Below are 25,557 nucleotides of genomic sequence, written 5' to 3' on the forward strand. Positions count from 1 at the left end.
TACTTTTCTACAATGACACACTTAGTTATCTACCCTCCTCATTCCTTTCTTTTAGCATGTGCACGTAGTAAGTCCATCATCATGTGTCTTTTCAGATTCCACAATGATTATTTAGTTGTGGACACTACATCGCCGCTTTCCCTCCTTGTCCCCTTGTACTCCTAGTTTATCAAAGACAGTCCAGCCAAATCATCATGACACCCATTTAGCATGCTCATCAGAAAGGCCTTATTAATATTCAAAATGGTGATTTGGGCCAAGGAGAGAGCGAGAGAGAGAGAGAGATTAGAAAGATTGAAATAAAATGAGCAATATGAAAAACAACAAGAGAAATAGTAAGAGACAGCGAGAGCAATAGAAAGAGAGAGTGATAGAGAGAAAATGATAGAAAGTGCGATGAGAGAGAGTAAATGGGATTACTCTGCTTGGCCTCTGAGGGGAAGAAGCAGTGGTTGAGGATTGTCGTGACAACAGCCGAGCGCCCTGCCATTGGGGAGAGGAATAGGGCTTATTTTAATAAGCTGTATGGGAGGTAGCTAGCCAGGCAGATAACCTCAGGTGTTCTGGCAATGGGATGGGGTTAGACATGGTCAGTGGGGCTGAGGTGCCCAACAGGCCTAAGCCATGGCTGGTGCTGCTGCGAGTCAGGGTAGAAAGGCCCGTGTACTGACAGACACCCCACAGCAGGAAACCTTGGCTACAACCTATCAATAAACACTCCAACTCAGCCACAGGTTGTTTTTTTTAAATAAATGCTTTTCGTGTCATCAGGTGTTCTGAGTTGCGTACTTTGTTGCTTCTCTTGTTTACATTGTGATTTAGGTTCACAAGGGCATACATGGAAGAGAACAATACTCCCCAATATTTCAGTATCGAACTTGTTATTGCATTTGGATGTTTTACATCATGGAACCCCTTTGATAATATTCATGAATGATCCCCTTTCATTTGTCTGAGCCTCTTAAATGCTGACCACTGTTTTGCTACACATGTATTGGTTATTGTGAGAACATGACTCAAGCCATAGAGGGGAAAGAGTTTGTTTCAATGAGCAGCCTGTCTTGTTGACATCAATGTCAAAAGGTTCTAGGATCTGGTCCAAGCTGAGGCAAGTGGTCGCTTGGACTTTGAATGCTCCAGCTTCATAAACGTCAATGTCTAAGATATGAGATTCTTACTGGAGATTACATGGGCTATCAAATCCTCTGGCCTCTTTATGAATTGTGGGTATTTTTTTATTGACCATTCCATAGCATTGGCAAAGCTTGGGCAATGGGCTACATTGGTCCATCCCTAAGGGTCATTTGTTGGATCAATGGATACTACTCACTGGAATGTGTTCCATGATGCCATCGAGACAGAAGGTCTTCCAGAGTTTTCCCAGCCCAGACCTGACCTCACTGTGCACAAAGTCAGAATGGCCGCATTAGTTTTGGATGGATACTAAAGGGTCTGTTGGTGCCTCTCTGTCCTACACTGTGTACTGGAGCTCCTTTTCTTTGAGTCCTTTCTCCAGCTGCTTCTCTCTTCCCCAGCGCTGTTGCTCCATTCCATACCATGCATGTCCCTCTGTCTTCACCCAGAATGCTGTCTTGCCTGTGGATGGATGGCCGCTGAGCTGGTTTTGCTACAGTTCCATTGGTCTGTGTCAGCTGGCCTGACCTTCGTCTGTGTGGGATGTTGTCACTTTGAACATCCTCCCTTGAGTTATTGGACTTGAAATGAATGAAGGTCAAGACAGAGCCACTCAGTTCTCACAAGAGAAGAAAAACTGTTAACTAGACTAATTGACAGGTCTTTCAAGGAACATTTTGCCGGTTTTAAACGTTTGTGTACAACTAGTGGTATTTGAGTACAGTACAAGCTATTCCGGTTCAGTTGGTCTCTGCTCAACTGCTGCTGTACAACAGATGATGAAGTTGTTGAGGGCAAAACACTCAATTGTCAGAAGAGGGAGCATTCAAATGAGGATGTTATCCAAAACAACCCCAAGAGGTTAACGTGACAGAGCCATCTGTGTTACAGGGTGATATCCCTCATTATCTGCATGTTGTAGCGTTCAGAAGCAATTTACAGGCACCCCCCCCCCCCCATGGGTCCGTCCTTTGCCTATCCACAACATAGACAAAGGTGACAGATGAGTCTCAAAAGGATGGTGCAGACACAGCCTTTCACCCAGTGGGTGAATAACAGTCCATGTTGAGGATGGAGGGGTAGTGTCATCACTTCTCTGCTCTGGCGATGTACTGATTGGAAATGTTTTTGTTGTTGTTGTTAACTCGTTTGATCCCCATTTTGCGACAGTCCTGATGATACAATTTACTTTATAAAAACATTTGAATAAAACAAGCATTAGTTCCTATTTTAAAAGGATGATTGCAGAATTGGGTTGCTGTTAAATATTCTGATTTATTTTGTCCTTCCATCTAAAAGTCCCAAATACGACATATCACTGTACATTTGTATTTTGAGAGAAATGCATATTTTATCCGCGTTTGACCGAGGTCATGAGGTGAAGAGAAGCACTACGCGAGCAGGAGTGAATCAAATGGGAAAGACTCATCATCATACAGAATCCTCATATTGTAAAAACATTGCAACCTGAATAAAGCCCACTTATCATCTGACCATATCCTCTGATTTCTTTATTCTGTATCAGCTTTTTTTTCTTTTTCAAATGTATACAGCGTGCAGGCTTCTAGCATATAGCCCCTTTTACAACCCTGCCGGCATACCCCAACTAGCTAACAACTAGCAGCCTTGAAACACATCAATTATCAGCAGTTCAGCACATTTCTCGTACTGTGACACAAAATCAAGAAAACCTTTACCGTCATAGTAGACATGGAACGTCTATGACCAAACTCGCTAAAACTCTGTTGTTGCACTATGGTAGCAATAGCTAGCCACACATAAACCTGAGTGCTACTACAAGGAGCAGTAAATCTAGATAATGGCTAACACAAACATTGGCTATCATGAAATCCTGCAAGTTCTGCCAGCCAATAAAGATCAGGCAGTTCAGCAAAAATAACGATATACCTTGAAATAAACAATGGCGTTAATCCGATTGGAATTTGACCATTGATTCCTGCAAAATGTGCAGTATTCTGTTGGAGTTGTTGTAGCTAGCCTGCGAGCTAGCTAGCGAGCTAGTTTATTCCATCCCCAAACACCATGTGGGCCAGTTCGTTTTGCATGGCCCGGTGCACTTATATAGCTGGCTAGCTTCGTTTTTTTAATCATCTACTAGCAACATAACATGACAAAACTCTTTGGGCACTTTAGTACCTACTTACCCAATTCACATCCATAACCGAAGCCGCCTGCCGTGTCTCTGTAATACCAGTGGGGTCAATGGACTTGGAGCCTACATTGACTGTGGCCACACAAACCTTTTTTAGCCTCGGCTTCATGGCGAATCCACTCTTCTACTGTTGGTAGCCATCGTAATTGTTTGGGATTAAGTGAGGCCCGCATATGACTTAGTGTAAGGGATTCCCATAACCCAGTCTGCCTGAAGTGGTACAACTTTCTTCCCATCTTCTCGCATTTCGACCAAACATGAATGTCAGGAAAGAGTGCACTGCCAACACCACCATCATCTCTTTATGTCAAAGACGCAATGTATTGTTAGTATGAGTTTTTATATATATTTTTAATAAACTTTTGCAGAAAGGCTGTCATCTGGAGGTATACAGGATGCATCTTTCTCTTCAGTAAGCAAATTAGCCAGACAAATGCTGCCCATCCTGTCACCTTGCTAGCAAGGGCACTAAGGTAAATAATAATAGTCAGCTTTGCTGTGCTAGTGCCTGCAGCAGCGTGGCCAGGACTTGGTGGGTCTGGCTTAGAGACCATTCAACATGGTGGGAGTCCGAAACACAGAAGGAGAGGGCCTCCAAGTACACACTCACACACACACACACACACACAGCAACATTGACATGTTGTTAACATTGTATTTCACAATTTGTAACTTGAGACTGATGGTGCGAAGAGGTTCCCATTACTGTTGTTATAATGATATGGCGTAAGTTCTGATTACGGAGACTTTGAAAGAATCAAAAGTATTTTGTTAGGCATGTATAGTCTTCTAATTATTCAAATAAGTAATGTCAACCTCAATCTATTCCTAAAGGAAAGTGAAATGTACAATGAACAATACTGTAAATATCTGTTTGAGAGACTACGTATAGCCTATTCCATTGAATGCCTTGCCAGGCCTAATGATTTAGGCCACATTCTGCTGTGGCCATGCAGGCTCCCCGGAGTATCCTTCGGTACAGGAAGGGGCAATGTACTCCAGCTCTCATTCTAATTCTTAATAGCCTTGAAATAACATGATCATGAGAATTTCCTCTACAGCCCAAGTCTGCCTTAGAGTAATATCAATTGTCTCTACGGTACCTGGTAGGTCTGGGCGATATGGCCAAAATCTCATATCCCGATATAGGTCATTTGAATATCCCGATAACGATACATATCACGATACAGCACATTTTCTGTAAATTCAATGAATAAATAGTTTATATAAAATGACCACATGTAAAGGCCTATTTCTTATTACATTTTGAATTATACTCAACAAATTAAAAGGTACTTACTCATATTTGCTTATTTATTTTATTTAGAACCTGTGCACATTTTCAATTAAGCATGTAACAAAACATAAAATATGAATGTAGAAAATCTAAAAAGGTAAATAGAAAACACTCCAACTATAGTTGCAAACAAAATAAATATAGGCCTAAAATATATACAGTTGAAGTCGAAAGTTTGCATACACTTAGGATGGAGTCATTTAAAACTCATTTTTCAACCATTCCACAAATTTCTTGTTAACAAACTATAGTTTTGGCAAGTTGGTTGGGACTAGTTTGTGCATGACACAATTAATGTTACCAACAATTGTTTACAGACCGATTATTTCACTTATAATTCACTGTATCACAATTTCTTAGGCTCAGAAGTTAACATACAGTTGACTGTGCATTTAAACAGCTTGGAAAATTCCAGAAAATTATGTCATGGCTTTAGAAGCTTCTGATTGGCTAATTGACATAATTTGAGTCAGTTGGAGGTGTACATGTGAATGTATTTCAAGGCCTACCTTCAAACTCAGTGCCTCTTTGCTTGACATCATGAGAAAATCAAAAGAAATCAGCCAAGACCTCAGAATTTTTTTGTAGACCTCCACAAGTCTGGTTCATCCTTGGGAGCAATTTCCAAACGCCTGAAGGTACCACGTTCATCTGTACAAACAATAGTACACAACTATAAACACCATGGGACCACGCAGCCATCATACCGCTCAGGAAGGAGACGCATTCTGTCTCCTAAAAAGTGCAAATCAATCCCAGAACAACAGCAAAAGACCTTGTGAAGATGCTGTAGGAAACGGGTACAAAAGTATCTATATCCACAGTAAAACGAGTCCTATATCGACATAACCTGAAAGGCCGCTCAGCAAGGAAAAAGCCACTGCTCCAAAACCGCCATAAAAAAGCTAGACTACGGTTTGCAACTGCACATGGGGACAAAGATCGTACTTTTTAGAGAAATGTCCTCTGGTCTGATGAAACAAAAATTGAACTGCTTGGCCATAATGACCATCGTTATGTTTGGAGGAAAAAGGGGGAAGCCTGCAAGCCGAAGAACACCATTCCAACCGTGAAGCACGGGGGTGGTAGCATCATGTTGTGGTTGTGCTTTGCTGCAGGAGGGACTGGTGCACTTCACAAAATAGATGGCATCATAAGGAAGTACAATAATTTGGATATATTGAAGCATCATCTCAATACATAAGTCAGGAAGTTAAAGCTTTGTTGCAAATGGGTCTTCCAATTGGACAATGACCCCAAGCATACTTCCAAACTTATGGCAAAATGGCTTAAGGACAACAAAGTCAATGTATTGGAGTGGCCATCACAAATCCCATAGAAAATTTGTGGGCAGAACTGAAAAAGTGTGTGCGAGCAAGGAGACCTACAAACCTGACTCAGTTACACCAGCTCTGTCAGGAGGAATGCGACAAAATTCACCCAACTTATTGTGGGAAGCTTGTTGAAGGCTACCTGAAACGTTTGACCCAAGTTAAACCATTTTAAGGCAATGCTACCAAATTCGAATTGAGTGTATGTAAACTTCTGACCCACTGGGAATGTGATGAAAGAAATCAAAGCTGGAATAAATAATTCTCTACTATTATTCTGACACTTCACATTCTTCAAATAAAGTGGTGATCCTAACTGACCTAAGACAGGGAATTTTTACTAGGATTAAATGTCAGGAATTGTGAAAAACTGAGTTTAAATGTATTTGGCTCAGGTGTATGTAAACTTCCGACATCAACTGTATATGTATATTTTTGGGTTGAGTGTTAGCACCAACTCACGAAACCCCCGTTTCTCGACCGTGTAAATTGGGGCCATGTCTTTGCAGATGTAAGTTGTAATGGCAGCTGTTATCTCCTTCCATCTTTGGTTTGTTTTGATCACTCGACTGTACTTTTTTGGGTCTCATCCAGCCTGTTGTCGGGACCGGCCTGCGGCATATTTTTCAGAGGACGGTTTTCTGGTACGTGTCAGACTTTTCATACCCAAACAATGTCCATGCGACCGAAGTTGACCCTCTTTTAGGTACGAGCTTCATGTCTCAGTGCTTTGTGTCACGTTCACTCTCTTCCATGTTTGTTTGTGTTGCAAATTTCCTTCCACACGGCACGCAAAGCGTTGCCCAATTGCCTATTTTTTTTTGCCGTAAAGAGTGTGAATTGTGACCATAAACGAAATAAACGATTGAGCATAATATGAAACGATAGACGTTTTAAATCGTCACACGATATATATCGTCATATCGCCCAGCCCTAGTACCTGGCATAATGTATCACTCAGTGTTAGTATAGATCAGTGCAGATGATGTTAAAGCTACATTCACAGAAAGAAAATTGGAAATACAGTGTATTCAGAAAGTATTCAGACCCCTTCGCTTTTTCCACATTTTGTTAAGTTACGTTACAGCCTTATTCTAAAATGGATTTTTTTTTAAAATCCTCATCAATCTACACACAATACCCCATAATGACAATGCAAAAACATTTTTTTAAACTTTATTGCAAATGTTTTAAAATGTAAAAAACAGATACCTTATTTACATAAGTATTTAGACTCTTTGCTATGAGACTCGAAATTGAGCTCAGGTGACCTGTTTCTATTTATCATCCTTGAGATGTTTCTACAACTTTATTGGAGTCCACCTGTGGTAAATTCAATTGATTGGACATGATTTGGAAAGGCACACACCTGTCCTATATAAGGTCTCAGAGTTGGCAGTGCATGTCAGAGCTAAAACTAAGCCATGAGGTTGAAGGAATTGTCCGTGGAGCTCCGAGACAGGATTGTGTCGAGGCACGGATCTGGGGAAGGGTACCAAAATATTTCTGCAGCATTGAATATTTCTGCAACACAGTGGCCTCCATCATTCTTAAATTGAGGAAGTTTGGAACCATCAAGACTCTTCCTAGAGCTGGCTGCTCATCCAAACTGATCAATCGGGGGAGAAGGGCCTTGGTCAGGGAGGTGACCAAGAGCCCGATGGTCAGTCTAACAGAGCTCCAGAATTCATCTGTGGAGATGGGAGAACCTTCCAGAAGGACAACCATCTCTGCAGCACTCCACCAATCAGGTCTTTATGGTCGAGTGGCCAGATGGAAGCCACTCCTCAGTAAAAGGCACATGACAGCCCGCTTGGAGGTAGCCAAAAGGCCCCTAAAGGACTCTCAGACCATGAGAAACAAGATTCTCTGGTCTGATGAAACCAAGATTGAACTCTATGGCCTGCATGCCAAGCGTCTTGTCTGGAGGAAACCTGGCACCATCCCTATGGTGAAGCATGGTGGTGGCAGTATCATGATGTGAGGATGTTTGTCAATGGCAGGGACTGGGAGACTAGTCAGGATCGAGGGAAAGATGAATGGAGCAAAGTACACAGATTCTTGATGAAAACCTGCTCCGGAGTGCTCAGGACCTCAGACTGGGGCAAATGTTCACTTTTCAACAGTTTAGTTTACTTTAGTTTATTTATTTTTATTTTTACAGGGACAGTGCACATTAATCAACGTTTCAGTAAAAGTGACGGTCTTAGCCAGCCGGCTATTAAAAACAATTACAATATAGACAATAGCAACATAGAACAAGCAAGACATAGCAACATTGGACAAGCAAGACGTAGCATACAGACAGAGCAACATAGAGCAAAAAGCAGCAAGACAAAATTCATAAAAGCAACAAAGTGTTTCCACACCTCACAAGCTACAGACAACAGACAACATGGAAAGCGGCAACACACAGCTAGGGACCATGTTCACAAATCTGATTGACCTTTAGCCATGTCTTCAAGCATTTTGTGAAAGTGTGATATGTGGTGCAGTTATGTGTGTCTGATGGCAGTGTATTCCAGACATGGGAAGCTCTCACAGAGAATGCAGATTTACTAAAGGTGCTTTTCCTTAGGGGAACTATACAGTCACCTCTCATGGCAGACCTTGTGGATCTGCTGCCATATGTCTGGGTTTTCTGTTTAACAAAAATATTGAGTGGAGGGGGAGCCAGGCCATTAAGGATCTTGAATACAAGACATGCGTCGGTGTATTGCACAAGATTTTCCCAACTCAAGAGCTCATGCTTTCTAAGGATGTGACAATGATGATGGCTATTGGGCTTCCTATCAAGCACTTTGAGAGCCTGTTTGTAGACAGACTGAATAGGTTTTAATGTTGTACAGCAAGCTTGGGCCCAACTAGTCAAGCAGTATGTTAAGTGGGGGAGTATCATAGAGTTGAAGTACAGTTTTGCTACCTCTGTAGTCAAACAATTTCGTATAAATCGGAAATTAGCTAGGTTGAATTTAGTTATTTGAATTACCTTTTTCACATGCTTTTTAAAAGAGAGGTTGGAATCAAGTATGATGCCACGGTACTTAAAATCGGATACCACCTGGAGCTTCTCCCCTGACACATAGACATCTGGCTCAGTAGCATCTGTTGCCCTCTTTGTGAAGAACATGCAAACAGTTTTTTTCACATTGAGATGCAAACACGAGTCACTGAGCCACTTTGTAACCTGGACCATTACAGTAGTGAGTTCTTGTGCAGCTTGTTGTTTGCTCTTTGCATGCATATATATCACTGTATCATCTGCATACATTTGAACTTCAGACCCAGTACAGACAGAAGGCAGATCATTAATGTACAGGCTGAACAGGAGGGGCCCCAGTATTGACCCTTGGGGCACGCCCACATCATAGCTACGATAGGGCGACAGCTCATTGCTCACTCTGACACACTGAGTTCTGCCTTCAAGGTATGATTTCATCCATCTCAAGGCATCAGGGGAAAAGTTGAACTTTGACAATTTTGTGATGAGAATCTCATGGTTAACAGTATCAAAAGCCTTCCTTAGGTCCAGCAACACAGCCCCAACAGCACCCCATTTGTCCATCTTGGACTTCACATTTTCCAGAAGAAAGCAGTTGGCCGTTTCTGTGGAGTGTTTCGCTCTGAAGCCAAACTGCATGGAGTGTAATGTGAAGGGGCTGTTGTTGAGGTGGGCAATCAGTTGTTCTGCTACACACATTTCAACAACCTTTGACACCACAGGTAGTATACTAATGGGCCTGTAGTTGCTCACGTCAGCAGGGTCGCCTGATTTAAAGATGGCCGTTATTATGGCCGACTTCCATACCCTTGGAAACACACCGAGACCAATAGATGTGTTGGTGACCTTAGTAATGGGGCCAATGAGTGACTCTTTGTAGTTTTTAAGAAAGGTAGAGTCCATCCCAATCACATCTTTGGCTTTAGAGTTCTTTAGTGAGCTAATCACCTTGTTCACCTTTGACTCAGAAACCTCCCTTATGATGAAGACAGGTTGAGTGTCATTCACTAGCACTGAGCCCAAGAAACCGGTGGAGGGGTTCTGTGTCAGTGCCCTGACAGAGTCAATAAAGTAGGAATTGAAGGCTATTGGTATTTCGACTGCATCCTGTGTTAGATTGTTATTCACCATGATTTCTAGTCTTTTTGCAGTGTTATTATGGTCTTTCCCTGTTAACTTTTTTAGATTCTCCCATATCAATTTAGAATTTCCCTTTGCTTCACCAATTATGTTAATAAAAAAGTTTGCCTTGGCCTGTCTGATTTCTTTCATCACCTTATTTCTCAACATGGTAAACCAACGTCTGTCATGCTCTAATTTAGATTTTAGGGCTATTTTTAGAGCATAATCTCGTTCTTTCATCAATTTCCAGATTTCTCCATTTAGCCAATGAAGAGTGCTCTTTTGGCCAGGTTTGGATTTGATTTTCTTTAGGAAGCCATTTATTGTAGTCTGGATTGTGGATAGAAAAACCTGACTATCAGCTTCCACGTCTGTATAGGACAAGAGATCATTCCAGTTTATTCCCTTAATTGCTTTTTCAAAATAGTTTAATTCACTCTTAGGTATTCTGAGTTGATCCGGCTTTCTAACAGTAGAGAGGTTAAACCTGCTCTTAGACAGCTTTCTGGCTATAAGTGTCAGATTATGATCAGACAGCCCAGTAACCATATTGAATGATTTAGTCACTCTCTCTGGTTTATTACTGAACACCAAATCAATCTGTGTTTTAGAGCAACAAGTCACCCTGGTTGGCCCTTTAACTAGCTGTGTAAGATCAAAGGTATTAGTGATCCGTTTGAGGGTTTTCCTAATGTTAAAATCTCCCATTAAGATGACCTCTTTCCCAAAATCACATTCCCTAAGCATGGTATTAAACTGATCAAAAAACACACTTTTGGTGGAAGGTGGCCTATACATTCCAATGAGGGTAAAAGACATTTGTGGAGACAGTGTAACTTTCAGGCCGATACATTCTAGTTCATTATCACATGACCACTCAATTTGTTTACATCGGATATGTTCTTTAATGTAAATCATCACACCCCCTCCTCTTCCTTCAATCCTGTCTCTCCTGAAAACATTGTAGCCAGGCACAATCAAAGCAGCATATAGAGAGTGTTTATGGAGCCACGTCTCTGAGAGGCAGAGAAAGTCAAGGTTGGAGTCTGTGAGTAGATGTTGAATTTGATCACTTTTTGGAATGACACTACGAATGTTCAAGTGCCCCCCTAGTAGTCCCTTGGGCTTAGCTCGTGGGTCCCAGATGACTCGAGAGTGATTGACACACTGAAAAAATGTTACATTTTCTGTGTTTTCTGATGGCTGGGTTTAGGCCGTTTTGTTTTGTTTTGATTAGGGGCAGGTCGGTAGCGCAATTAACAATCCCTCCCGCCTGCACTGGATGCGGGAACAGGACAACATCCCTAAGCACACAGAAAAGACAAAGCAGGAGCCCAGCCAGAGCCCGGATCGAACATCTCTGGAGAGACCTGAAAATAGCTGTGTAGCAACGCTCCCCATCCATCCTGACAGAGCTTGAGAGGATCTGCTGAGAAGAATGAGAGAAACTCCCAATACATGTGTGCCAAGCTTGTAGCGTCACACCCAAGAAGACTCAAGGCTGTAATTGCTTCCAAAGGTGCTTCAACAATGTACTGAGTAAAGGGTCTGAATTCTAATGTAAATGTGATAGTTCAGTTTTTTGTATTTTAGTACATTTTTATACATTTCGAAAACCAGTTTTTGCTTTGTCATTATGGGGTGTTGTGTGTAGATCGATGAGAAAAAAAACAAATGTAATCCATTTTACAATAAGGCTGTAACGGAACAATGTGAAAAACGTCAAGGGGTCTGAGTACTTTCTGAATGCACGGTACGTTGGATTTGATCTCTTCTAGCTGGGATTCAAAATCCAAATGGCACTCGCACATCTTTGTTGCAGGTATTTGTATTTTGTATTTATTATGGATCCCCCTGCTCTTCCTGTGGTCCATCAAAATGAAGGCAGTTTATACAATTTTAAAACATTACAATACACTCACAGATTTCACAACACACTGGATGCCCTCAGGCCCCTACTCTACCACTACCACGTATCTACATTAATAAATCCATGTTTATGTATAGTGCGTATGTTAGCGCGTGCGCGCGTGTATGTGTGTGTGTGTGTGTGTGTGTGTTTGCATGTGTCTGTACCAATGTTTGTGTTGCTTCACAGTCCCCTCTGTTCCATAGGGTGTTTTTTAATCTGTTTTTTAAATCTAATTTTACTGCTTTCGTCAGTTACTTGATGTGGAATTGAGTTCTATGTAGTTATGGCTCTATTTAGTACTGTGTGCCTCCCATAGTCTGTTCCGGACTTGGAGACTGTGAAGAGACCTCTCGTGGCATGTCTTGTGGGGTATGCATGGGTGTCCTAGCTGTGTGCCAGTAGTTTAGACAAACAGCTCGGTGCATTCAACATGTCAATTCCTCTCATAAATAAAAGTAGTAATGAAGTCAATCTCTCCTCCATTTTCAGCCAGGAGAGATTGACATGCATATTATTAATATTAGCTCTCTGTGTACATCCAAGGGCCAGCCGTGCTACCCTGTTCGGAGCCAATTGCAAGTCTTTTTTGTGGCACCTGACCACACGACTGAACAGCAGTCAAGATGCGACAAAACTAGGGCCTGTAGGACCTGCCCTGTTGATAGTGCTGTTAAGAAGGCAGAGCATTGCTTTATTATAGACAGACTTCTCCCCATCTTAGCTACTACTGCATCAATATGTTTTGACCATGACAGTTTACAATCTAGTGTTACTCCAAGCAGTTTAGTCATCTCAACTTGCTCAATGTCCACATTATTTATTACAAGATATAGTTGAAGCTTAGGGTTTAGTGAGTGTTTTGTTCCAAATACAGTGCTTTTAGTTTTAGAAAAATGTTGGGTGAGCTTCTTCCTTGTCACCCACTCTGAAACTAACTGCAGCCCTTTGTTGAGTGTTGCAGTCATTTCAGTCGCAGGTGCCTGGTAACAGTTGAATAAGAAAAACCCAGTACACTGCTCTTGCTAGTATCACTGCTCTTTATTAAGCTTTACGTATCGGCCTCAAGGCTTTCGTCAGAGCCTTTCTTCTTTTTTCTCATCTCTTCTAATGGGAAATTGTTACGCTAGGCAAAAACTGTTCACTTTTCTATCCAAACAATGTTCTCTTCAATTTCCCTAAATGTGTTTTTCATGTTCTTATCTTGCAGAGATCATTCAATGAGAGAGATGCTCAAATACGCAACACAGACCAGGCCATGGTGCCAAGGTCTACCTATCTCTCCAAAAGGAGGAGGAGAGCATCAGAAGAGATGGTCAGCCCTCTGGCCTCGGTCAGGCCATTGTCTTCCAGCAGGTGAGGTCACTCCTACCGTGACGCTAGTCCCTTGACCGACGGTGCAGACGAAAGGTCTGGCCAACCTGAATGATGTCATCAACAGTGCTGCATCGCCCAGTGAAGACAGGATCCCACCTGTGAACAGCAGCTTTGTGTAGGTACAACAACTGCTACTTAAAGTATACCCACCTCTATGGCAGTCAACGAACGTCCGTTGTGTATGCAGATGAGTGTTTCTAAACTCCGTTATCATGTTGTTCATTATAATGTGTTCAGTGTGGGTCGATGTGATACACAAGAGTGTTCCGTGTGGTTTGATGTGATACACAAGAGTGTTCAGTGTGGTTTGATGTGATACACAAGAGTGTTCAGTGTGGTTTGATGTGATACACAAGAGTGTTCAGTGTGGTTTGATGTGATACACAAGAGTGTTCAGTGTTTGATGTGATACACGAGTGTTCAGTGTGGTTTGATGTGATACACAAGAGTGTTCCGTGTGGTTTGATGTGATACACAAGAGTGTTCAGTGTGGTTTGATGTGATACACAAGAGTGTTCAGTGTGGTTTGATGTGATACACAAGAGTGTTCAGTGTTTGATGTGATACACGAGTGTTCAGTGTGGTTTGATGTGATACACAAGAGTGTTCAGTGTGGTTTGATGTGATACACAAGAGTGTTCAGTGTGGTTTGATGTGGACACGAGCATCTCTCAAATGTCAGACCACTCAAACTTAACATTCAAACGCATCTGTATATATCTTTAACGTTATAGAGAATCATTGTCAAATAGGTGAGTATCTGGGTTGGCGCCATGTCGGGTGGGCGTTATGGTAAGGTTATCTTTCCTGTTTCCCCTCTGGTCTCTGTGTCTGTACCCACTGCCCAACGCCTACTGAATGAGGCTCTAGGGGCGTTTTTTCAAAGGAAGAAGGAAATGAGTTTTTCCCATGCTCCTGTGCGTCGGGACATTTATCACCCAGATCACTAGGAACTGCAGAGAGGGAGGAAAAAGTGGCTTGGCGTGGGATCTGTCACCAGAGCCTCAACACATATGTCACTGAACTATTCAGCTCTGCCACTGAAATGGGGGACGTTCTGTTTTGACTGCAGGAACTGACATGCAGCATGTCGAGAAATCCTCTGGAGTTCATTCACCTGTAATTGTCATCTTAGCATCCTCCCCTTTGTTGACGAATTGTAACGATAAGATGATTGTTAAGGTGAAAGTGATAATAGGTCTGCTAGGTCAGCTATCTCTGGTCCAATGATTGGTCTGAGATGAAAATGACAACAACAAAAATCACCAGTACCCTACCTTGGAGGCAAGGATACCCGCATCCCACTACAACAGCTAGAGATGCACTGAAGTGGCTCCCTGGTTCAATTTGCAAATCAATGAAGTTAATGGTTCATAGTCACAGGCAGTTTCACCTTATCTGATGTGGAGAGTACAGGGAAATTACTCCATTCCTTCTGGGCCAGAAATGCAGTCATGATTATGATTATACACTCCAGTGTTTTGGTAGGGAAATATTGAGCTGCTTCTGTTCTTCAGTATAGCTACATTACCGGTCAAACATTTCAGAACATCTACTCATTCAAAGGTTTTTCTTTCTTTCTTTCTTTTTACTATTTTCTACATTGTAGAATAATAGTGAAGGCATCAAAACTAGGAAATAACACACATGGAATCATGTAGTAACCAAAAAAGTGTTAAACAAATCAAAATATATTTTATATTTGAGATTCTTCAAATAGCCACACTTTGCCTTGATGATGACAGCTTTGCACACTCTTGGCATTATCTCAACCAGCTTCATGAGGTAGTTACCTGGAATGCATTTCAATTAACAGGTGTACCTTCTTAAAAGTTAATTTGTGGAATTTCTTTCCTTCTTAATGCATTTGTGCTTATCAGTTGTGTTGTGACAAGGTAGGGGGTATACAGAATATAGCACTATTTAGTAAAAGACCAAGCTACAGTTCATCATTACTTTAAGACATGAAGGTCAGTCAATACGGAAAATGTCAAGAACTTTGACAGATTGTGCTGTCAAAGTTTGTGCTGTCGCAAAAACCTGGTGAAACTGGCTCTCATGAGGACTGCCACAGGAATAGAAGACCCAGAGTTACCTCTGCTGCAGAGGATAAGTTCATTAGTTACCAGCCTCAGAAATTGCAGCGCAAATAAATTATTCACAGAGTTTATGTAGCAGACACATTTCAACATCAACTATTCAGAGGAGACTGTGTGAATCAGGCCTTCATGGTTGAATTGCTGCAAAGAAACCACTACTAAAGGACACCAATAATAAGAAGAGACTTGCTTGGGCCAAGAAACACGAGCAATGGACATTAGACCGGTGGAAATATGTCCTTTGGTCCAGAGTCCAAATTAGAGATTTTTGGTTCCAACCACCGTGTCTTTGTGAGACTGTGTGGGTGAAGGGATGATCTCCGCATGTGTGGTTCCCACCGTAAATTATGGAGGAGGAGATGTTATGATGTGGTGGTGCTTTGCCGGTGACACTGTCTGTGATTTATTTTGAATTCAAGGCACACTTCACCAGCATGGCTACCACAGCATTCTGCAGCGTTAAGCCATCCCATCTGGTTTCGGCTTAGTGGGACTGTCATTTGTTTTTCAACAGGACAATGACCCAAAACACACCTCCAGGCTGTATAGGGGCCATTTGGCCAAGTAGAGTGATGGAGTGCTGCATCAGATGACCTAGCCTCCACAATCACCCGACCTCAACCAAATTGAGATGGTTTGGGATGAATTGCACCGCAGAGTGAAGGAAAAGCAGCCCACAAGTGCTCAGCATATGTGGGAACTCCTTCAAGTCTGTTGGAAAAGCATACCAGGTGAAGCTGGTTGAGAGAATGCCAAGAGTGTGCAAAGATGTCATCAAGGCAAGGGTTACTATTTGAAGAATTTCAGATATAAAATATATTTTTGATTTGTTTTTGGTTACTACGTGATTCCCTATGTGTTATTTCATAGTTTTGATGTCTTCACTAGACATCCAACTGCACCAGTCTCTAGTGTAGCTAGTAGTTTTAATAATAGGGTGATAGGAACAGAGTCATCAGTTGTAATGAATGCAATCCAAATGGCTCTCCACGGACACATGCTGGCTTTACAAATAGAGTCCAGGTGTCCAAAGGAAAGATCCAATCACGGAAAACACAGGGGCGGAATACGTCATAACTCTGACACAGGAAGTGAGCGTGGCGATCTGCTTGCCAAAGGTGCAGTTGGGAATATGAGGGCCAAGAATTTAAGGATATATGAAGGGTGGAGAGGAGCAGGCACGACATCACCTGGGGCCCCCTGGGAGAGGTAGAGCCCTGCAGGCTGGACAGGCGGGCAGTCAGTCAAGCAGACGTATTTGTACCAAGGCCAGCTCCTTTGGGCCCCATTAAAGAAGAAAACGGCCTGTAGTAGAAATGCTGACCTTCAGTGTAGTTTGAGAAAGTGTCATCTAGGAACACTTTTTCATTGGACGACTATATAATTATGTGGAAATATTTAATACCCACCTGGCCCTTGATGCATTTTTGGGCTGCATTGTACTCTGATGATATTATAGTCATGATGCATTAATGGTATGTCCAGTGTTTCCTTTGGCCCAGGGGGTGAAACAGCCTGTGCATTTAAATTAGTTGGTCCCTCATCATAATGAAACTACTTTCCTGTCCCTGGGACCTGGGTGGGAACAATGACTAACACGGCACACATTAGTGCAGCGCAGGGTGACCCGTGGGTCACTGGTTACTGCCGGTGCACAAGGCCCAAAATAGTTTCTCTCTCTGAAGTGGACAAAGAAGCACTGGCTGCTGCGGGATCTGTTCTTGTTGTGATTACTTGGCTCCAAAGGCAAGCCATTCTCCCTGGACCTCTGGAAACGCACTGCGCTCTGCCAAGTGGCCATGATAATCACCAGCCCATTCCTGGGTCAACACGCAGGACAGTAGGGGGAATTCCACAGGCATCAGCCAGGTAGGGCTATTATTACAAACATCATTAAAACTGTATCATCCTCATTCACTGTAGGCTGCACACATACTGTACACAGGTATACAGTAGGATGGCAATGTCACCATTCACAATACTCTATATGTAATCGAATTGTTGCATTGTTGCATAGCGTGAAAGGAGGAGTACTGTATGAATGGAATGCGACGAGCCACGAATATGAGTGTAGATCCGTTTGCATCCCCAAACTGTACTTTCACCAGGTATTGAAAGGCACTGTATGAAATCTTACCCCCTCATGTCAGGGATCTCTAGCTGTCTGCCAGCATTTTGGGTACGCTCTGAGCTACACCCTGCCAGAATAAGCACACTAGTTAATGGTTCGGAACTCTGGCTTATCTAGCCCATCGAACTCAACAAAAGCTATAATTATCTGCAAAATAAACTCTCCCTCTTGATTGTTAGACAAATAATGCATTAAACAGTTTCAGATAAACTGGATTCTACTCAGTGCTGCTGGCCCCTATAGACTAGAGAGGCCATTGGCCTACATCTGCTACTGTAGGGACCACTTCACTAGATGCAGGGAGTCTTGCTAGTTAATCAGAAAAGAAACAGCTTAGTTAAATAATTGGTATTTGAACACTTGCTTTATGAACATTTCAACATTTTGCCCTATAAAAGTTTCCCTGCATATATATATATATATATATATATATATATATATATATATATATATATATATATATATATATATTTGTATGACTCAGCCTTGTACGACTCATGAGGTTTGCTTTATATAGGCCCAGACATTATTTGGGGATTTCTTTCTGCAGTTTACCTCCCACTCCTCCCACTCTTGTTGGCCATACACCATGAGGGCCGTGGAAGCCTGGCACTCGCCTGGAGCTCTCAGCCAGGCTTGAGCAGCTGGGATCTGGGAGAGCTCCCTGCAGTTCTACAGTGTGCTGGCAGCCCCCCACCACTCATAATTCTGCCTTTTACTTCCAGCCAGCTCCAGAACACAATACAGAGGAGCCCTGTGTTGCTGCACACACACACATATACACACACACACACACACAAACACACACACACACACACACACACACACACACACACACACACACACACACACACACACACACACACACACACACAATGCAATTCAAAGAGGAGACCAAAGGCGGAGGAAAGTAGCAGACGCCTCTCAGATGCTCGGCTTGGCTTTGTGTGCCACTTGACACAGACGGTCGTGCACAAGATATCTGTTGTTTATTGTTTATGACAAGCCTCCTGACCACACTTTATGCTCTCTTCATCTGCCTGAAAGGGGAACAGTCAAGGGCTTTGAGGCTCCGGATATTAGGAGCAATGAGTGCTGTCTTGCCTATCCATTGAGTGGAGGTGGAGGAGCATGTTAGGCCTTTGGTGGTGTTTATTTTATATTCTATCCACTGGTCCAAAGTAACTTCCACGTTGTGCATGTTATTTGCTCAGCTGGAGTGCACGGGAAGGAGAGGTCTGAGCAGTGTCTTTCCCCAAGGGAGGAGTGTCACAGTGGAAACGCACCTGTAGGTGAGTCTGGTGGGCCTGTCCCTGGCTATACAGGTAGTGGTGAGTGCCTACTCAAACACTCAACTCTGAGCTCGACCCAAACTCTAAAACCCCACCGTTATCAGCTTCTCATTGGCTCATCCTGGGTCCTCAGCAGTAAAAATAAATTCCTTCCTAATAGCCCATGAAAGCAGTGATTCACCACATATTATTGTTTGAACTGTGGCGAATCTTTCCGCATTACCTCAGCATTGTGCTTAAGAAACCCCTATTCATTTCACACTGACTGGGGTTTATTTTCACGCAATTGGCCTTATACTCGGTTTGATTTATTTTGAGTTCTTGAAAAAAGAACTTTTGGTTAATGAAGAGTCCAGCTGGACACTTGTCATGGGTGACGGTGATAAAACATGACGAGTGAGGAGTTGAAAAAGCCTGCCGACTCTGGAGAGGTCAGTGCCCCGCCATGCACCCCCATAAAAGACTCAAAGTAAACAGACTTTGATGGGACTGGGGAGGACTCTGAGACTTGGACTGTGTTCTGGTAAATAATTGCATTCATTGTTCCTGCCACTGTTGGTTATGGTCACAAGCTGTTTGGTAGGCCCCTGTCTGTCTGGTGCTCCCCATGAGCCCAGTGTCAGCGTCTCGCCACCAAGGGTAACAACTTGTGCCAGGGGTGAGATGCCAGCTCCCTGACCCGGTGGCCCGAGTCTGACGTGCCGGGGGCGAATGGGTCTGCGGGTCTGCTATTAGGCAGAGGCAGGGCGTGCTGAGCGCATGCATGCTGCTCCACTGTTAAACAAAGATAGTTCAAAGAGCACATTCCTGCCTCTGCCGGGCAGCACTTGCAGTGTCAAAGCTCTCGATAGTTTAATTGTATTGCTGCCCTTATATCTCCCCTGACTTTGTACAATCTGATTGGAAGCTTTATATTTATAACTCACCATGTGAGTGGCCGTGGGAACGGGCATATGGTAGCGGATTGGTGAGATCACCTGTGCACCTTGTCTAAAGTGAAGAATTCCTTTCAGACAAGCTCTGTGATATGGCGCGTCCACGTTGGATGGCAGTACAGTATCTGGACATTCAGTAATACCCACACACTGTAAACCTGTCATAGAGGGAATGCCATGCTGTAAAAACCAGCAGCGTTGATGACAATGCACAATTTGTCAGATTACCAACGCGAACAGAGTTAAACATTTGCTTTCGATATCTCAGTACTTCACTAGCTATTTTAGTCAACTTAAAACGTGTGTCAATGTGTCCATCACCTTTCATTACGGCAGCAAATGTTGAAGTATAAGGAAATGTAGGCTGTCACCAAAGAACTCACTCTTTTGGCAGAGTCTCCACAGGAAGTAGTTAATTTGCTCTTTGTTTGCCTTCTGCCTTTGGGACTCCTCTGAGGACTGAGAGAGCAGAGGGCCTCATGGACAGATGCTTCAATATAGAATGTAACATGAGAGCCATTGAGATTATTTTTTTTTTTTTAAGTCTCTCTCTCCCTCTCTCTGGTCTCTCCCTCTCTTTGGTTTCTTCCTCTCTTCTGCCTCTCCAATCTTTAATCTTGTCCAGGAGTTTCTTTGCATTATTGCTCCAAAGTGCACTTTGCCAAACTAGCGTGGGAACTGACCCGGCCCATTCAGAGCTGAATCGTCTGTATTTTGTAATGATGGAACCTCAATGACATCATGTGCGTTTCAGCACAGGCTCTGGTAACGGCGCCGTGCGCCTCGTCAAAATACCAGAGGTTAAGCGGAACGTGCGGCAAACTCAGCAATAGAAGTCAGATGCTCTTGGTTTTCTTTAATTTTTTTGTCGGCCTGACACTGAGGGGCCCCCACAAGGGCAGGGCCTGGACTGTAAATGTCAGAAAATGAATGCAGGCCTTCGTAACAACGTGGAATCTGATATAATCCACCCCAGCCACCACGTTTGATCTGCACCTCAGCGTAACAAGTCTTGAAAGAGTGAAAAGAGCATAGCATATCTAGGAGGTTATGGTATTTTAACTTATAATTTGACGTCATGGCCAATATAGTATTTCCGTGTGTTCATTGACATTATGAAAACTATTGGTCGTAAATTCATGTCTTTCTGTAGGCTTAGGCTTTTTTGGATATCCTGTAAAATGTTTAGTACCGGGAGGCCCTGTTCAATTTAAACCGGCAAGAAGGTTTCCGGGATGAGTTTGAGTTGATTTGCGCTTTAGTTTCTCCCCCACTTTTTGTTGTTGTTTCTTAGCCATTTTCAGGCAGCAGTATTCTACAGACTAACTAGACACACACAAGTATGGCAGCAAGAGAACATGGCATGCTTTACTGCTCGAGTGTTGATCGTGGTCGGGGAGACTTGAACAGTAGCTTCAGCATCTGCACTTTAATGATTGGCGAATGGCGGACATGTTCGTTTCCTGCCTTTGGAAAGGTCCTTTGAAGCTCCCTGGCTCTAATCGTATCCCCCACCACGCCTCCTATACTTAGCACACTATACTGTGGCATGTGTGAACTCCACTGTCAATGTGTGCTCCCGTGGGGACTCTGGATGGGAATGAAATGATGACGGGGTCGTTGTTTGGATTGACTCAACACAAGTCAGTAGGGACTGTACTGGTAAAGGTACTTGCTATGAGGATGAACGTCAATCCAAACATTTAGAGCATGTAGTACTTGGCTATCTTTTTTTGAGCTCATCTTATGGCATTCCTCCCCCCCGGATGTTTCTGGTAGCGGATGGATTGTAAAAGCGTTCCAAATTACGGGTCTCTTTGAATCAAGATGAGCAAGAACATGCACATTACTATCACAGATTTAGAAACATGTGGGGACATCTTAGACCAAGTAGAGTATTAAAAAGACTCAAGTATTTGGCTTTTGAAATACAATATGTGTTTTATTTTTCCACCTGTGGTAGGGCTTCTCCTGTGGGTTGACACAGGTGTAGCTGTTACCAGAGGGTGTACGTTCATAGGCTACACACTTTAAGTGTCCTACAGTATTTGCACATTCCCTGCAAGACATATAAGACATTATAAAGACTCATTCAGGCTTATAACAAGTCATAAAGCATGTCACCTAAAGTCCATTTGAACATGTTCTTTTCATCACTATTGGAGAATATGTCTGGACCCGAGAAGTTTGGGGGGGGGGGTCTTTGTATTTAAACCATGTCAAAAAGACAAATAAAGTAATCATGTCACTTCGCAAGTATGCTATAGGAAACGTAAACAGACCTCAATGCGCAGGAAGACAATGAAGTCAACGGGCTGTTTTACATTAAGAGAAAATAATCATAGAAATACATTCTGTGTTATTAGCGGTTGGACTGGGCCAAGTACAATTTGCCATTTGTTTCCCTGAGGGATGAAGTTAGCCAAACAACTGTGCTCCAGACTGAAGCTGAACTGAGCGGGCCACCATTGATATCCGCCTCCATGTGTCCCCCCCACGGCGGAGAATTGGGCTCAATAGAATACCTCCGCATCACATTTCCTGCTGTGCCTTTCCAAAGGCCAGTATCTCAAATCCATATGCTGCTCATTGCACATTGTCTCTAGAAACCATAGAGGTACTGTGCTTTTGCAGGACTGCAGTGTGTTACTCAGATTAGATCTGTGGGAGGATCAGATACAGCCCAAATCACAGGGAGACATCATGACATACAACTTAATCCTTTTGGTGTGGGGTAGTAACACATCCATCTATCAATGAATCTGGTATATACATATATGGCTAGATAATTGCTTATCAAACATTTCAATCTGCAACTAGAGAACGGTGGAGGAATGAGGAGGATGGCATCTCACCAGTGTACTGACGATTCACAGCCATACACAATGCCTGGTCCAACAGTTTATTTTTCCCTCAAATAAACTTTCTTTCCTCTCACATCCGTGTGTATGCCTCCTCCTCTGGAACAGAGGAACTAGAACATAACGCTGTACCGAACACGTGTAGTGAAACAATGATCTGGACCCTGATCTACTCTATGGGGCTAATGATGTGATTGAGTCAAGATCTGCCCTCCCCCCAACCCTGCTCTCCCCCCACACACCAACCAGCCCTTACATCCCCACTTTACCACTTCAATTAAAGTAAGATTACTATCAGTGCTTGCCGAATGTGCCTTTTAGTAAATACAGATCTGTTTCCCTGGCCAATCTGTTAGAGGCACCCTGCTGGGAGGCCCTCAGTAGCCAGTGCTCCTTTCCCCTACTTGCTACTAATTGACTGGCCCTGTGGCGGCAAGGCCACTTGGATGGGGAAGCATGGAAGTCATATGCGACCGAGGCGACTGGGTGCTTGATGTGGGAGCCATTAGCGCAGCGTGATGGTCGGAGGAGAGGCACACACAGGCTACGCGGCTTGATCGAATAAGGCACAGTGGAGTGCTTCTCCACTGACTAGAAGTTAAGTGCGGTGACATCGACGACAAAACAAAGCGCTCTGGTTCCCCCCTTCAGGGATGGAGGGACGGAGATGTCTGAACTCCTCTCTGATCCCCCTCTTTCCCTACACGGTCCAATATGCCTCTGCCTCGGTCGCTCCCAACACCACACTCAGCACTCGTGGTATAGCTGGACTTACCATACTGTCTAACTCAACTGACTGGTGTACAAGAGAAACAGGACCACATGATGTGGAGCTATTTCTCTCTGTTTTGCGTTGCATGATGTAATGGAGTGTGAATGGTTTTTTAAAACTTCTTATGGCTGCAGGGGCAGTATTGAGTAGCTTGGATGAATGGTGCTCAGAGGTGCCCAGAGTCAACGGCCTGCTCCTCAGTCCCAGTTGCTAAAAGAAGCATATTATTATTAGTGTTGGATATAAAACTCTCTGAAGCTTCTAAAACTGTTTGAATAATGTCTGTGAGTATAACAGAACTCATATGGCAGGCAAAAACCTGAGAAGAAATCCAAACAGGAAGTGGGAAATCTGAGGTTGGTCGATTTTCAACCCAGCCCCTATTGAATACACAGTGGGATATGGATATATTTACACTTCCTAGGGCTTCCAGTAGATGTCAACTGTCTTTAGAAACTTGAATGAAGCTTCTACTATGTTGTGGAGCCGGATGGGAGCTCTTTGAGTCAGTGATATGGCAGAGAGCCAGGTCCTGGTCATGCACATTTCACATGATAGCGACCTGCGTTCCATGGCTTCTCTACAGACATAGGAAGTCTCCGGTTGGAACTTTATTGAAGATTTATGATAACAACATCCTAAAGATTGATTCTATACTTAGTTTGACAAGTTTCTTCGACCTGCAATATAACTTTTTGAAGTTTTCGTCCGACGTTCGGATGGACCTGCGGGAGCGTTTGAATTTGTGTACTAAATGCGCTAACAAAAGTAGCTACTTGGACATAAATAATGGACATTATCGAACAAATCAAGCATTTATTGTGGAACTAGGAATCCTGGGAGTGCATTCTGATGAAGATTGTCAAAGGTAAGGGAATATTTATAATGTGATTTCTGATTTCTGTTGACTCCAACATGGCAGATAATTTAATTTATTTTCTGAGCGCCGTCTCAGATTATTGCATGGTTTGCTTTTTCCGTAAAGTTTTGTTGAAATCTGACACAGTGGTTGCATTAAGGAGAGGTATATCTATATTTCAATGTCTAACAATTGTATTTATCAACATTTATAATGAGTATTTCTGTAAAATGATGTGGCTCTCTGCAATATCTAGTGAACTAGTGAACGTAACGCGCCAATGTATACTGAGAGCTTTTGATATAAATATGAACTTCATCAAACAAAACATACATGTATTGTGTAACATGAAGTCCTATGAGTGTCATCTGTTGAAGATCATCAAAGGTTAGTGATTCATTTTATCTCTATTTGTGCTTTTTGTGACTCCTCTCTTTGGCTGGAAAAATGGCTGAATTATTCTGTGAGTTGGTGGTGACCTAACATAATCGTTTGTGGTGCTTTCGCTATAAAGCCTATTTGAAATCGGAAACTGTGGTGGGATTAACAAGATTACCTTTAAAACGGTATAAGATACATGTATGTTTGAGGAATTTTAATTATGAGATTTCTGTTGTTTTGAATTTGGCGCCCTGCACTTTTACTGGCTGTTGTCATATCGATCACGTTAACGGGATTGCAGCCCTAAGAAATTAAAAATACCAATCCAAATCATGTGCAAATGGGTGAAAGAGGGCCTCAGAGTACACTAGGAGAGGTTTGAGCTCTGGGGTGGCCAGGCAGTTAGTTATTCTTTTTTATATAGCCTCTAGCCCTTTGATACAAATAGAACAACAATAGATCTGACTCCTACTGCCAATACTGTATTTCTACTGAGCCACCTGAAGAATGTGGATATGGTCTACAATGCAACCATAGCGATCAAAGGCTACTGAATGCCCTCTCCTGCATTCTCATGCTCGGAGGGCTTTATCAGGTGTACAGTGGGAAGGTATTGCAGTGAGGGACCTTCGATGTGTTTTTTCCTTCCTCCCCCCCGTCTAGACTTTGGCCCCTCTAATGTGTGCCAGCCAGTCAGCTGAGTGAGGGAAAAGCACTGAAGGTGGTGATGTTGCTCCTTTTGGTCCGTAGAGGAGAGTGGGTTGTGTTTGTTTGGGATCGTGCTCATTTGTTGCACTTTGATCTGGATGTTTGTGCACCGCAAATACAGCAAATATCACCGGCAACCTCTGGATGTCAACGTGACATTTTGAATTCATGTTTT

General features: G+C 42.9%; 1 protein-coding gene across 2 annotated transcripts in view; it reads left to right on the forward strand.

Moving 5' to 3' along the window:
- LOC135524184 (G1/S-specific cyclin-D2) overlaps positions 1-25,557 on the forward strand; it is a 208,996-nt gene that overhangs the window by 69,774 nt on the left and 113,665 nt on the right. For both annotated transcript variants that reach the window (XM_064951489.1, XM_064951490.1), the window contains exon 2: positions 13,178-13,459. The gene's annotated coding sequence lies outside the window, so the exon portion shown is untranslated. The remainder of the gene's footprint in view (positions 1-13,177; positions 13,460-25,557) is intronic.

Source organism: Oncorhynchus masou, chromosome 31 (genome assembly GCF_036934945.1).
Source record: "Oncorhynchus masou masou isolate Uvic2021 chromosome 31, UVic_Omas_1.1, whole genome shotgun sequence".
Classification (NCBI taxonomy): domain Eukaryota; kingdom Metazoa; phylum Chordata; class Actinopteri; order Salmoniformes; family Salmonidae; genus Oncorhynchus; species Oncorhynchus masou.